Source organism: Corapipo altera, unplaced genomic scaffold (genome assembly GCF_003945725.1).
Source record: "Corapipo altera isolate COAL_440 unplaced genomic scaffold, ASM394572v1 63, whole genome shotgun sequence".
Taxonomy (NCBI): Eukaryota; Metazoa; Chordata; class Aves; order Passeriformes; family Pipridae; genus Corapipo; species Corapipo altera.
Genome location: NW_020884928.1, coordinates 2,054,108 through 2,069,335, shown reverse-complemented (window position 1 = coordinate 2,069,335; position 15,228 = coordinate 2,054,108). Strand labels below are relative to the sequence as shown.

General features: G+C 37.5%; 1 protein-coding gene across 1 annotated transcript in view; it reads right to left on the bottom strand.

Moving 5' to 3' along the window:
- The window catches only part of DNAJC1 (DnaJ heat shock protein family (Hsp40) member C1), a 108,731-nt gene that overhangs the window by 71,791 nt on the left and 21,712 nt on the right, over positions 1–15,228 (bottom strand). The gene's annotated exons all lie outside the window — the stretch shown is intronic.

The following is a 15,228-nucleotide window of genomic DNA, read 5'->3' as shown; positions in this document are numbered from 1 at the left end:
CTCAAAATGTAAAATGATGTACCAACTTAGCTGCACAAATCAAGTTTCTGGATTAATGACTGCTATTTAGTACATGCTATAAAGATATCCAGAAACAAAGATATCCAGAGTGGTATTCTATGTTATATAGGTGTTACCCTCACCAGAAGATCCACAAAGCATCACATGTCTGAGGCAAGATTTTAGAAATGAACTGTTTATCTGACAGTTTTTATTTCTTGATTTTATTTATATTGTTCCCAAGTATAGTCACTCTCTCAAAATTACAGTGTAAATAGGGATTAAAAAAAACAACAAAACCCAGATCTGAATTAGCTGTGGAACAGAGCTGAAACAAGATAATAATTAATGCAATACTGTAATTAGTCTGTCAGGCTTTTTATTACAAATCATTATTTTCATTTTAAAATTTTCAGTTTTATAACATCAGGCTATTACAATGCTGTATACAAGTTTGGGCCCAGAGTGAATAATAAAGACTGAATGAGGGGAAGAAGAAAAACAGAGGAAAATGCAGAATTTGAAAAACTCAGCTCTGAAATTATATTTTAAGGAAGTTGGTATTATCCCCTAATACAAGACCAGAGTGTCCATAGTCTCTTGTCTGTCAAAGGAAGATGCTTTTATTACTCAAAAGATTTTTCCTGAAAAGGCCTCATATGCATTTTTTAATTTTTCTGTTTTCAGCAGCTACTTCTAAGGCATATGCACACCAAAGCAGAATTCCTCGCTGAAGTACCAGCTTGCTTCCAGCTTGATTACTGCCAATGAGTTGTTTCACATTGCCATTGTTTTATAGGTTTATTTTTAACTTTCAGTTAAGGGGAAGGAAGAGACAGTGACTAAACATCTATTCTAAGCTCAAAGAAACATTAAATTCTTGAGACGTAGACTTAATAGAATTACACGAAATAAATGTGAAAATGCCATGTAAAAAATATCTTTTAAAAACTAGGGATTGAGATCATGATAACCTCAACAAATGAGTGCCTATAGACAATGTACCTGGGATAACCAACCACAGTTTATTACTTTTCTACTACACACTTAGATGCTTGGTATTCTTTTTGGGGCACTCAGGAGCTGTCCCACAGTGCTCTTCCAACTACTTCAAACAACAAACAAGCAAAAAAAGTTACAGTGTTTTCAGCTGTATCTGAAGAATTTAAACCTTAGTTTTATTTGGGAGCAGCAGGATTATTTGTGTAAAAGATCAAGACAAAAGGTAGTTTATATGTTTAATGCTTAAGCAAAGCAAGAGATCCCAAGACAACTCTGAAATAATCAAGTTGCTTAAATATTTATGTTGCTTCACCTCGAGAAGTTGAAACAAAAATGTATAAATTCACAAAAACAGATTGTTCATCTTAGCTACCAGAAATAATATAGAGATTGTTTTGTTTCCCCTCATCTACCAACCCAGTCAGCCACTTCATAAACAACACGGGCTTGTCTTCAAACAAAATATAATTATTTAAACACTACTGTATCAAACAAAAGACAGGAAATAGTTTACTGGCCATGGTTTTAGCTAAACCATGAAAGTGATCTTTATCACCATATCAGCTGATTGTAATTAAGCCCCTAAAAGGTTGAAGAGGGTACAATAGTATCAATAGATAATTAAATATGGGATGTTACTGTAAATTATTTCATTACAACTGGCACATAGGAATTTCTAAAGCAGTAATTTTGCCTGCTAAGCAACTCTTCATAATACCACCCAACACAACACTGGGGAATGTTGTATGTTCCAAACATTTTCCTAATTAATGCTACCTACAGGTAATGTTAGGCATCTTCAGGCAAGGTTCCAGATTCTCCAGGACCTGTCCTCAACAAAAATGGTTGGTTTTTGAGAAAAGCCTGTCGTCACTACAGGACTTCCTAGCAATGCAGGACTCTAAATAAGCTATAAAGAATGATTATTTTCAAACTAATGAAGAAACATCTCCCACCTGAAATCATCTGTTCTAAGAGATCATAATTTATAGCTACCTGGCTCTGTTGGCCACCTTCAGTAACATCTTCAGAAAGGCAGAGCAACATAACACAGAGTTAAGAGTCAGTGTTTTCTGCAGACTAAAACATTATTTTACATATTAGGGCAGAAGTCCAAAGACTAGAGAAAGCCATGATCACACTACAGTTCTGTTTGTTTTAAAGAAAAGGCTCAGGGAACATGTTGGATGGCTTTGTTCAGAATTTAGAAACCTTGATCTCAGTTACATCTAGGGAGGGAAAAATAAAACCTGTATTAAGCACCTCAGTTAACAGTAGAAGGAGCTGGTAATGTTATAGATAGAAGTGCATTCACTGATTTCTCCAACACTGCTTCAGGTTGGCAGATTTTGCCACCAATTAAGGCAAATGAACCTGTCACAGTGTCTCCCTCATGTGGATACAAACATCTCAGGAATCACCCTATTTCACCTATCTATCCTTCCACAGCAATATCGTGCCATCATACTTCCAAGGTTGGACATTTCTTTGTTTTGGGCTAGAATTACTTCTCAGAAATACCAAACTGCAAGTCTATATTTAGGTAGGCCACAGTCTGGCCTCTTATGCATGCAAATATGCAAGTATTCACGTGGGAATTTTTAAATTCCTAACACTCTGTTGAACAATCAGAGTATCCAAGTGTCTAGTTACATGACCTCTAGGTAGAAGTTAGAAGTTCAATCTTCTACATTTTTCACATAATCCCTTACATTACAAACCAGTGTTTTAACACACAAAGTTACCATTTGAAGGAATCAACAGAATGCTAAAAGTTAAACACATTTCTTAAAGTTCTCTGTTGGACTTATAGATTTTTGCCTCAAGGACAATACATGTCATATTCAAAGGGTGGGGGAGAAGAGGAAACATTCTTCTCACTATTTATGACATCTACTTTTGGCAGCTTGTTTAATTCAGACAATGAAAAATACATTACTAAATTTTATTTTACTCAGCATCCTTTTCATACTCTCTAGTCTTACCAAGATAAGTTCTATAATTACACTACAAATACATACACAGAAACACAGAAAGGATTTTTTTCACCCCCCCCCCCAAAAAAAAAAAATCTAAATAGCCATTTGCCTTCCATTCTTTTAAAATTAAATTATTGCTGAAAATGCACAAAGATTCAAATCTGGTCTCCTCCTCTGCCTATAAAAATTCAGATTCCCACTACAGACTTCACTTCCATCTTTACAATAAACAGAATAACTGGTGTCGTACACAGTACAAGTATACTGTTCCACTGCCTTCTATTCCTAATGTAACTATGATTACTAATGAAGCTAAAAAAAAAAGCCTCATTGTGGTCCCAAGACAATTTTGGTGAACACATAACATATCAGATATTGCCATAGGCAAACAGTGATTAGGTCAAGGGGAAAAAATAATCAATGTCTACATAGTTTTCACTTACCAACATACACAATTCAAAATCTAAATTGTTCCCTTGAGTGCAATGCAGTTATACAACAAGACTTAGTTACTTACAATTTAGCAACTGCTTCTAATGCAGTAAATGTGCTCAATTCATCTTGGGTTTTAAATATGCCTGCCAATGTCTTCAAATAGGTGGCAGTATCTTTATTAGGAATTGGAAGGCACATGGTCCAGGAAACAAGTCTGCAGATAGAAATCACATTTCTACTCACTTGCAGTTTGTCCAATCACTAGTTAATGGGTGAAAGGAGAAAGACATCAGTGCATCTATTTCATTGCAGTGCTGCTGAATGACGGAGTAGAATTTTCCACAGCCACGTTACTGAAGCTATCTTGCAAAAAGTGACAATTGTATAGAGCACCAGCTTACTATTTCAGGTGCAAACCTGTAAGTAACTTCAGTGCAGGCAGGTCCTCACGAGGCCTTCTTTAGCCTTCCCAAATTATAAATCAAAGTTATATAACTCTTGTGTTTGGATTTTTTTTTTTTTTTTTTTGAGCATTCAAATGTATATGGTTTCTTCAACAAAACTATTTCATTCAGTACTTTTGTGTAGAAGAAGGGGTATAAGCCACTACTTTCCTTCTGGTAACCATCAGGCATACAAGTTGAAGAAGAATGGTACAGAGAAAGAAACAGAAAGTAAGCTTTGCAAATTCACCGTCACATATTTTTCTTCCGTGATTTGAAACTGCGGGATGCACAGGCTGTCCCACAGAATTCACAAACAAGCAGGGGCAGATACTAGACAGAAGCTGCCACTGTCTATTAAACACTGTGTCAACACTGCTACTTTCTACCTGTTTGTCTTCACGTGAAGTCCACAGAAAACTAATAGCCCTAAGTGTCAGAGAACAAGCAAACACGACTGTAGGTCAACAATTAAATATCCCCTGTCCTCATTCCTTAAGCAGCGTCAAGGAACTCAATGTGATCCCCTCCTTTGTGTCTCATTCTCATGTGGGGACAGAACAGTGACCACTGTTGCTCCACAACTCTTCTCTAGGTAATTCTTAGGATGGAAACCATATGGCAGCAACCCTTCTTCCAGCCTGATTCCTACCCTCACGCTGGTTCAGCACAGGCTGACACACACCTCTTCAATACCGCTCCCGGATTCGCTTCACACATATTCACTTCAACCTGGTCCTAATTTAATCTCCCATGATCAGATTAGTTCCAAGAAGTACACCTGAGTTTGCCAAGTCTGCACTTGGAAAAACATTTATGAGGGAAATAGAATCTTGTAGAAAATTCCAGAGGTGGGAAGGACCTGCTGGCAATCCTGAAGAATATATATAGGTTATATAGATATATGTATAAAAGACTCTAGGAAAGGAAAACAAGTGTCTCCCAGAAGACCAAGCATTATCTGTGAACTTTCATAGTTAATAGATACCAGCTGAGTTTTGGCTTAAATTTCTCGCTGCATAACCTTTGTTCAATGACCCTTTATTTTATCCAACTTCTTTCTAAGACACTCATCTTTTCCAGGGATGTAAAATGAGTTAAACTCAAATTTGCTGCTCGTCTACAGATGAATGCCCCAAATATACGCAGGCAGGAGGAGAGATCTGCTCTGCTGCAAACCCAGCCATGTGTCTCACAACATTCCATTGATTTAAACTGAATAACAGCACAGCAGGGAAATACATAGGAACTAAAAATAATGCTAAAAAGGTGTTTTAATGCTTTTTTATTTGCTAAGTTTTAAAGCAAGTCATGAAATGAAAATGAATACAAACCAGTGCAATGTATTCCTGTGAGCTTCTGATAACTGGCACAATCCCTTCCCTGGCATGTTTGTTTCCAGGGGAGTGTGTCAAATGAAAGACGACTCCCTTTTCAGTCTAGCATGCCAAATGAATGAAAATTCTGCTGCCTCATGCTTGAGAAACCAAAAAAAGTGTTCTCCTCAGCACATGTGCACAATTACATGGGCTTGGGTTTTCTTGACCAATTTGAACAACAGTATTTATACATAATTTTTTTCTTCATTGAAACTATTTCATGCTTTTACATTTTTTTCAGAAACTGATTACTTAGGAAAAATTAGATTGCCAAGAGAACACTGCCATGTACAACCATAAGTTATGTTTTAACATAAACTTTGTCTCTGAGATGCAGAGAACACTCATCAACTCTCAAAATTTTTAAAATTACTCTTCAAAATCACAATGGATAGAACCTGTGAAACAACAGCTGAGGACATTACTCAAGCCAACACTAACTAATTCAAAATCCTGCCTACTGTTATATTTTATTTCCACTTAGTTTTCTATTCTGGTAGTTCAAAAGGAAGGAATGAGTAGGTTTTTTTATTTATTTCACATCTTTTTCCACAAACACTATTACATATTTATTTTTATTCTAGTTCATATATGTCATTTATTGTTTACATATTTACATGTGTTATATATATTTTTATAATATAGTTATATATACTTATATATACCTGTATATATTACCTTATAGGCTTAAGAAAGTTGTTTCTAGGGAGTTATCTTAAAAATCTGCCTATTGTATCAGAAATTTCCAGTCTACCGCTCTCAGATAAAAACTTTACCAACAAAACTCCCAATCCTGCAACATATTCACAGGAACTAAATTGCTACAAAGAAAGACCACTGTTCTTACAGTCCACGTTGGCAGAGAAAGCAAAACGTAGAGTCTCCTACAGTGCATTTCTGGCTCAACGCTTTTGCTGCTGGATAACACAGCCTGTGGATTCCCAGGAGAGGTGACGCTCTACCCAAGGACAGCTGCGTGCGGTTCACACTCACACTGTGGAGCATAGGGCAGCAAAAATTTTGGGGTGTTGGATCAGACAAGTTCTGCCCCTCCCCACAGTGTAATGCCAAAAATATACTATTTTATTGTTTATATAGTTTTCTTGCTACACTTCTGCTTTAGAATGTTTCCAACTTCTTTTCAAAGGGTAAGGAATTAAAGGAAATTAGAGAATCAGCAAGGCTATATCCATAGCAGACCTTTACCCCTTCCTCCTCCTGCTGTTCCTGTTCTCATTACACGCTGCCACCAGAACCGAGTTACTGACTCATGCTCTGACACAGCAAGCCATCTTTTCAAATAACTGCTTCCTAGATCTCAGTTTAAGGGTAGTTTTTGGAGTGAGATTTCTAACGACCACAGATTTAGGTCTTAACAAAAAACAAATATCTAAATAAATAAGTAAACTAAAGCCCCCAAAATTGCTTGAGCTACTAATTACTGAATTCCTGTGTCACCTGAATGGTTACTGTCACTTCTGTGACTACATCTTTAATTGCTAAAACTTTTCATATTTTTTAAAGGTGTTTATTACTCTCCCTTGTGACATCCAAAAAATGAGGAAAGGGCACTTGAGACAGGATATAGGACATATAACTGAATATATTATAAAGCCATACAAGAAGCCAACAGAGCACAATTACCTCCAGCACAGAACTTTTCAAAAATCTACCTGTTATTTTATGCATCAACACAACATATACAGAGTAAATAATCCCCACAGGCATCAACTTCCAGAATAAACATTAACTATTTATTAGCAACTTCCTCAGCCCTATCAGCAGCTAAAGACACCAATATATATGCCGATACACCCACACACATCCACCTTATATATTTTTATACATATACACATGCTAATTTCAAAACAAGGTGTAAACAAGCTTACCTTTCCAGCAGCACTTAATACTTATACAATACCCTAAATTATATTCGTAATTACTGCTTAACTTCTTAAAATATTTTAAGAACACAGTTAAATAAGCTTGGAAAGAACAGAGTGATCATTTTTATATGTGACTTAAGTAATGTTTTTAATGTACAACCTTTTTTTAAACAAATTACAAAAACATGGGTATCACAAAGCTTCTCTTACAGCTGCAAGACAAAGTGGAAAGAAAATAAATAATACCTTGAATAGTTAAGGGCTCTAAGTGTCAAAAATTAAAAGCTGTATCAAACAGAATTTTATGAGGTTTGCCCCAAGATCACACTCAATATTTTAGCCAGCAAGCTGAATTATAGAATCGTGTTTAATCTGGTCATTAACACTAACCTGGAAAACTTACAAGATGCAGTCAAAGAGAACTAGAATTTTAAAAGATCTGGACAAAATGGAGAACTGCTCTAAGAAAAATATGACATTATTTCCTAAGTGAAAGACTAATGGTCTACATCTGGACAGAATTCATCAACTACACAAACACAGGATAGAAGAAAGCATTTAGGCAGAAACAATCAGTAAATCACAAGCTGAGCATGAGTCAGTGGCATGGTGCTGCCTCTCTCTCCGTGCAGCACAGCGCCGTGACACGAGCAGTATGGCAGCGAGCGGCCGTGCCATGTCACACAGCAATTGTAAGAGCTCAGCAGATTGCCGTGGCCAGTTCAAACAACGCGACTAAGAGAGCTATGAGCCTGCTCAGATAAGAAACAACAACAAAAAAATCTTACTAATAGGGGGTCTAGGAGAAAAAAAAACCACAGTGACTTGTTCAGAGAAACTGAAAGAACGAGAGTAACTTAAGCCTAAAGAAAAGGTAGCTGACACCAGGACATAACATCTTCAAATATGTAAAAGGCAGCTTTAAAGAAAAACTTGAATAATTGCCCTGTCTGATCTACCAGGGCTAAGCACTATCCATTAGATAGCAGCACAGGAAGATCCAAGTTAGATACCAGGAAAACCTCCTAGAAGCATCACTGGCATATCAGTGGAACAGATTGATGAAGTCTCCTTTACAAGCAGGTCTTGCATACATATATCAAGTGTGACTTAGATTTAACCAGTTCTGTCACAGCAGGGTACAGTAGGTCACGAACATTCCTATATTTTAGAATTTAAATATCCTTTTGATGATCAATTTAATAATTACTCTCAAAATATTCCAACTGGATTTACTGCATCTGTTTATGTGGTTTAAAAGGTCCTGGCTGAAAGACAGTATTCTTGTCACACTGAAGGTGACAGATGCTCATGCTGGAAGAAAGAGTAGAGGAGATTTTCACAAAACCTAAAAGGGCTTCGAAAGGAGTGGCAAGTATAAAGGGGCAGCAGGAAACACCTCTTTGCTATGAAGTCCCATGGGACCTCGCTCCACGACTTGCACTGCTAGGCATTGGGCTTATTTTTCCTATTACACAGTAGTTGCTCTGACATAAGAAAGTCATCTTGTAGTAGGTGATCACTAATAAGGCATCCACATAATTTGAGTTTAGAATACTTTCTCCATCCGTTATCAGCTTTAACCTTGAAAGATGGTAATATAAAGCAGATATGATCAGCAAGGTTCCTTGACAATGTCAAATGAAAATAAGGGCTAAACCGAACAAGAAAAGCAGGTAGAAACTTTTACAACTACAACTTTTTTAAAATTAAACTATTCCCTTAAAAATGTATTTGGTTTATTATAAACACATACTTAATGCCTGCAACAAAACCACCTAAATGAGAATATGGTAGAGCCACTGTAGTAAACCATATCCATGCACAGCAGTTATAATTTCTTAATTTAAGATAGAAAGCAGGAGTACCTCTCTCAAAATCATATACATATTATATATGTTTACAATATACTGATACACTTTCATTGCATATATTTTGTATCTGCTTCCACCTTCCTTTTCCTATTGTTTCCCTAGCTTCTGTACCATGCTATGATATTTCTGAAGGGCTCATTTTGTAGAAGCAATGTTATTTTCCTTAGGTAAAGGACACTCAGAAACAGCCCCGTTCACTGAACTTGAGCTGTGAGATCTAAGTGTACCTGAGCCTGCAGTCTTTAATTTCTTTGTCCTTCTAGAGCCTGAAAGAAGACATGAAGCATTTACTGAGATCGAGAAGTTTTTCATCTCCCTGCTACAAAATTCACGTTGTTCAGCTTGGATAAATTCTAAATACCTTTCTCCAGAAAATAGCTAGTTAAGTGAAAGGCATAAAAAAATATAATCTCATGTATGAAGTGCTTATGTTTTCCATGAACAAAACCACATTAGGGAAATGTCACTCTCCTCCTCCCACAAAATGTTCCACCTTTTATTTTTGGCATATGGAGCAGAAAATGTCTACAAATCTTGAAATCTTAAAAAACCACCAAATGTAAGGAGTTATGAGAGAAAATATTTTTTTTTTAAGCTTCAAACCCAACTGATCAGAAGAGGTAAAACACTGCATATTTTTAGCAAAAGATGCTGCAGACTATGTTAACGTAACTTTGAGATTATATGGGATATTAATACCTCTGAAAGCTCTAAAATACATTTATGAATCTGTATATATTTATTCAAAATGTATTTCTATGAGTATTTTTTCAAAAGCATTGCCTTAAATAGCTAGGTTTATAAAAAACTACCAGCAGCATTTATCCAATTCTTTCCTTCGTTATTTAGAATACCTTCCACTGAACTAGTTAGGATTTAGCCCAACCCGTCATGTAGGAGAGTCATATAATGATCCCTTTATACTCATTAACTACCATTTTAATGAGCTATTACTACCTCGGGACCCAGAAGACCTTAGGGAGGTTGTAACATGCCACTACCTATATAGTAATTCACTGCTGAGTTAGTACATAGCCTCCTTGAAAGAATACAGGAATGCCCTCCAACGCTCTCTGTAGTTCAGATGCCAGCATCAGCAAAATTTTTGCATGTAGGACACATCCCAGTCTAAAACCTGAAAAGCAGCTCAGTTAAACTCCAATAAGCTTTAACAGATTGCTATTGCTATGGCCCACCACTTTGCTAAACCAGTCCTAACAAAATAAACTGAAAGCAGGAGCACTGTCAGGCCACTTCAGCTCACAGCTTGATGGCACAAAACATTGCAAATCTGATCAGGGGCCAGGGCAGAAGGCAGAGGACACTATCATCTCAAAAGACAATTGATAATATCTGCCAGAATCTGTATGAGTCATAAATTAGGCAGCCGATGTCCAAATGTACTCGGATTAAGAAATCAAGTTTAGCATTATGAACCATTAATTAGAATTCACACGGACAAATAACTTATAAGCGACTGAAAGCTAAATAAACTTAAAAATTAAAAATCATGTCCATATTTTAAAAGTCACATATATGCAATGACTTGTGATGGAACTGACTTGAAGACAGCTCTTCCCATTCACTAGCAATTTTGTATGGAAAATTGCTATTATGGTCTCTAAAAATGCTTATCTGACATTATTTCTAGTGAGAATGAGCCAAATAATCCTTAAGGAAGATAATTACCTCTCAAGATTTATGGCAGCTGTGGGCAGATACTGTTACACACAGTGGCACGCTGTTCCCTGAATTGCCCTTTATGTTTCTCAAATTAAAATGTTTTAACTGAACCACCCAGGCCGAAGCGAGGGGCAGAAAGATCACTTCCCTGCTTTTCATAAAGCCTCCCCCTGCAAGCACTTACTGCTTTTCTCTTCCAGTACTATATTGGAGGCATCTTTTGCATCAGGGAAGAAGGGGAGTAATTCATGCTGATCCATAAGTTGCCTCCACTCGTGGCCTGCAAGAGCTGAAAGAAGAGCAGAAGACAGACCCTACCCAAAGTGGGAAACCCTCACAATGGGGCATTTCCCTGCAGAAGCAGCCCAAGCAGCAGCTGGGATGAGCTGAGCTTCTGCTCTCACAGCAATATCCACAGCAAGGCTGGAGCTGAACCAGATGCTGTGAAATCGAGATAAATCTAGAAGAGACAGAGGGCAGGTCTGCACAAGGAAGAAGAGGTGAGAAGACGAGCACGAAGGAAACACTTCTCCCAGTCTACTTTAAGCGTTCTCCAGTCAGCTGAGTGTAACACCCAACAACCTCGTCACAACAAAAGGCAGCGAGTATCGAACACACGTATGTGCCTGCTTCTCTCTTTGTTCATAAAAATAATCCAGCAAAAACAAGCCTGCTTTGCTGAGAAGCTAAGTAGCCCATCAGCACCATCAGAGGACTGAGAAAGGCACAATAATAGCTCTTACTCAATATTGCCCCTGAAGTCATGAATGAAAGAGAGTGGGAAATACTCCCTGATCCTGAGAGAAAAGTAAGTAAAGGGGCAAATGTAAGGCCAGTTTTTCAGCCACTGATACTAAAAGGCAGCTGTCATCCACCCACAGAGGCCTATTCTCAAGTCTTAACAGCAGAACTGAAACTGGACAACTAAAGAAATCTCTTGCTTCCTCCATCCCCATTTTCATTTCCCCATCATCATAAGCAGAAGTAACAGATAAGAGGACTTTTCCTCTGTCACCTGTATTTTAAGGATAGCTCCTCAGTCTGGAAGCATTACCCAGCAGGACAGAGAGCAGTAGCCAACTGCAGGGACTACAAAGTTGGGTGAGCAGAGCTGGTAGCAAGACGAGCACTGCAAAAGGCAACACGACCAAAATAAAGAGGAAAAGTATGCCTTTTTCTATGCCTGTGGAAAAGAAGAATCAGCAGCTGAGTGAGCAGCAATAAAAACTTGGCACAGGTTACATCCCATTAACTATGCTACCAGAAGTCTTGTTTCAGACAACTGACTGCAGAAGATAGTGGCTATTACCCACTCATTTACCTGCCTCTCAACACGGGATTACAGGATTATCAGCATCAAAGACAACAGTGAAAGTTGGGAGATAAAACTGGTCCTACTGCCTCAAGTAGAAACACTGGCAAATGTAGAATATTTCAAATGCATAAGTTACAGGAAAAGTTTTGTGATCACAGGACTTAAAAGAAGCAAGGATAAATCCCTAACATGGGTTCTCTCCCAGGTTTTCAAGTTATAAAGTCAAGATTAAAAGAAAGGTCAACATACAAGAAAGAATATAATCGGTAGGCAACTTTTGACACAGGTGGAGAGAAAAGGACTGAGACTGCAAGTCCACAAGCTACTACATAGAAATAAGCATTCTGTTACTGACAGTCCTGCAAGCTGCCAAAGCTGCATTTCCTCTGTCTCATAACCCCAGCCATGGAATCTAATCCATAGAAGGTTTTTTCTCATCAGATGCAATTTCTTCTTCTCATAACTTGTCTTTCAGAGAAGGAAGAAAACCCAAACACAAAACAGTGGTGGCAGAAATACTGCAAAACTATTTCCGAAAAAATCAGTCACAGTAAGTACTGCTGGACAAAATAAAAGAAATATTTACTGCAGGATGAAGAAACCAGGAAGCAGGAAGAAAGGAAGAAGGGGACTAAAATTAATCTGTTTCCTCATCTAGCTCCCATCTTCCAATTATTCCCACCCTGAGCCAACTTTAGGCAGACGCCAGCAGTGGAAGCTGTATATCCTGTGGCAACGTTAACAAGGAGCACACTTCTGACAAACAGACCAAAAGGATAAAAATTTTTGGTCAAGTTCCCATTTTTGTTCTTTGAATCAAGAGAAAGGGTGCAACTTATTTTTTAAGTAACAAGAGAAGGTATTGTCAAAAAATAATGAGATTGCTAAAAGCTAAGAGATTAACTTGAGCTTAATTCAAGTTTAATTCAATCTAAAATATAAATTTACAGTTTTAAAATTCAGAGATAACAGAAACATGATAAAGATGCTACATACAATAATGAATATTCTGGACCAGTAAAGGGGATTTGGGAAGAACTGCGTAGTTCCCTGAAAAGGAACTACAATCTGTCGTCATTACTCCTGCCACCCTGTCTTTATGCAACACAGATGACTGCTTACCCAGTGAGCAGCTATTCAGGATTTTTCTCCATGCATTTTTTCATTTGTGGCCTCATCTGCTCTTAGCTGCTTGCTGTTCAAATACGTTTGGAAGCCGTGGTTATTTTTGTTTTGTAGCCCATCACAGTGGCATCAGAGTTCATCAATATTATTTACCACTGTAATATCTTAAGGGACAAGTGTACAGTACTTGCCTTTTTCATATATTGTAAAGTGAGGCACAGATTAAGGTAAAATCTTCAGTAATCTCAGATGCTAATTTTATCTCAGATATGATTTTTCCAAGTGCTCAGTATCAAACAACATTTCATACATTCAGGGCACAGACTTTAATCGACTTCAGCTGCAGCTGCAAACCCTCAGCATTTCTGCATATAAGCCCCTAGTATCTCAAATTATGCAACCAGAATTGCAGAGCACTCAAATCAATTAGTCACCACTTGGGAAAAGTTTCGTTTAAACGACTTGCCTAGCATCACACAGGAATTCTGTGGCAGAGAGAGGAACAGAATTCAATCCTCAAGGGCGCTTTTCGTCTGACTAGCTTACCCATGAAACCATTTCCCCTGCCCCCCCGCAAGCTTCTCCCCCACTCTCTACATACCCTCAACATCTACAGGTTAAACAGTTTTTACAGACAACAGTCTCTTTCAATACATAAGCCTGAAGCTGCACTGGGGCCAGATCTCTCCCTGAGCCTGAATAAGTAAAGACCCTGTAGAATATAATGTAGTGAATTAAAAATCATCACAATGAACAAGCACAAAGAAACCAAATTAAGATTTGAGACATTCTGAAAACTGACATTCCCTACTTTTAGAGTATGCAGCTCTGGAAATTTATTACTAGTCTTTTAAAAGTGATATTAAGGTACATGGCTGTTGTACAAAAAGACAGAAACAAGTAAATTCAGAAAGGAAAAAGAAATTTGCATAAGCAATGCAGACCTGCTTTATAATACTAACTCACAAGCAGTGCTTTTCCCCCTCTCTTCAAATAAACCCCAGCTCTCCAAAGCATCATTTTGATTCTGGCTCCACTAAATTGCAAAACGATCTGGCTAGTTATCAACTTGCCTATTTCAAATTACAAATCTTAACACAAATATAATGTATTATGGATTCTTCCTTAAAACAATAAAAGGTTTCTGTGAGATATGCAGTAGTACTGGTGTCTGCACAGAACTAACAGCCAGCACTTGCTGCATCATTGTGGAAGAGCAGGGAGAAATCAGCAAACCGAGGGTGTCACTGAGGAGGGGGAAGGACGCTGCCTGTATTTCAAGCAGATGAGCCCAGGTGCAGATGGACAGGTCTGAAACACAAAGTGTCCAGGCAACTGATGATTCTCTTACAGGAAAGTGTACTTTTTGTCTCCAAAGGCCCAGAAGTATTTACCAAGCACTTTCTGCACGGCTTATGTATTTTTATCACCTAAGCCAAAGCAGCCCAAGCCCCAGCACCTTGCAGAATCTCTCAAGTACAATGAAAGTAATGAGATTCTAAAAGTAATGGCAGCCACATGAGAAAGTGGTGAAGTGTTTTAATTACTAATTCTGTTATGGTACAGCAAAATTCTTCCTTAATAATGCAGGAGAACTTCCCTACATGAGAGGGTACTCCAGAAGCACAAACAGAGATGTCTACTTTCAGACCACAAATTACTGCAACCATTTTTAAACTAAATTACTTGGAATCTTGTTGAAATATAATTTGTGAGGCACATTTTCAGAAGTTATAAATAATCCAGAACTGTTTTGTTTATGTGAATGGCATTGTTAGCATTTATCAATACAAAAAAATACTTCCAATACTTCAGTATCACTTCTATCTCCTTTTATCATCACATTTAATGTAAAGCATTTGACTAAGAACTGAAAAGCTTTATATACCCTGGAAGACAAATTCCATCAAGCTGAATAAACATGACTAATCCAAGTCTTTCTTCAAAAAAAAAAAAAAAAGGAACAAGAATCTAAGTATTTGCAGTCATATTTTGAAACAATATTTCATGTATTTTATATTTGATGTAGTTTTCCCGTACTGTGTAAAAGAAAATATAGAACCACACCGCTCCCACATGGGGCAATCAAACTTTGCATGTAATTAAA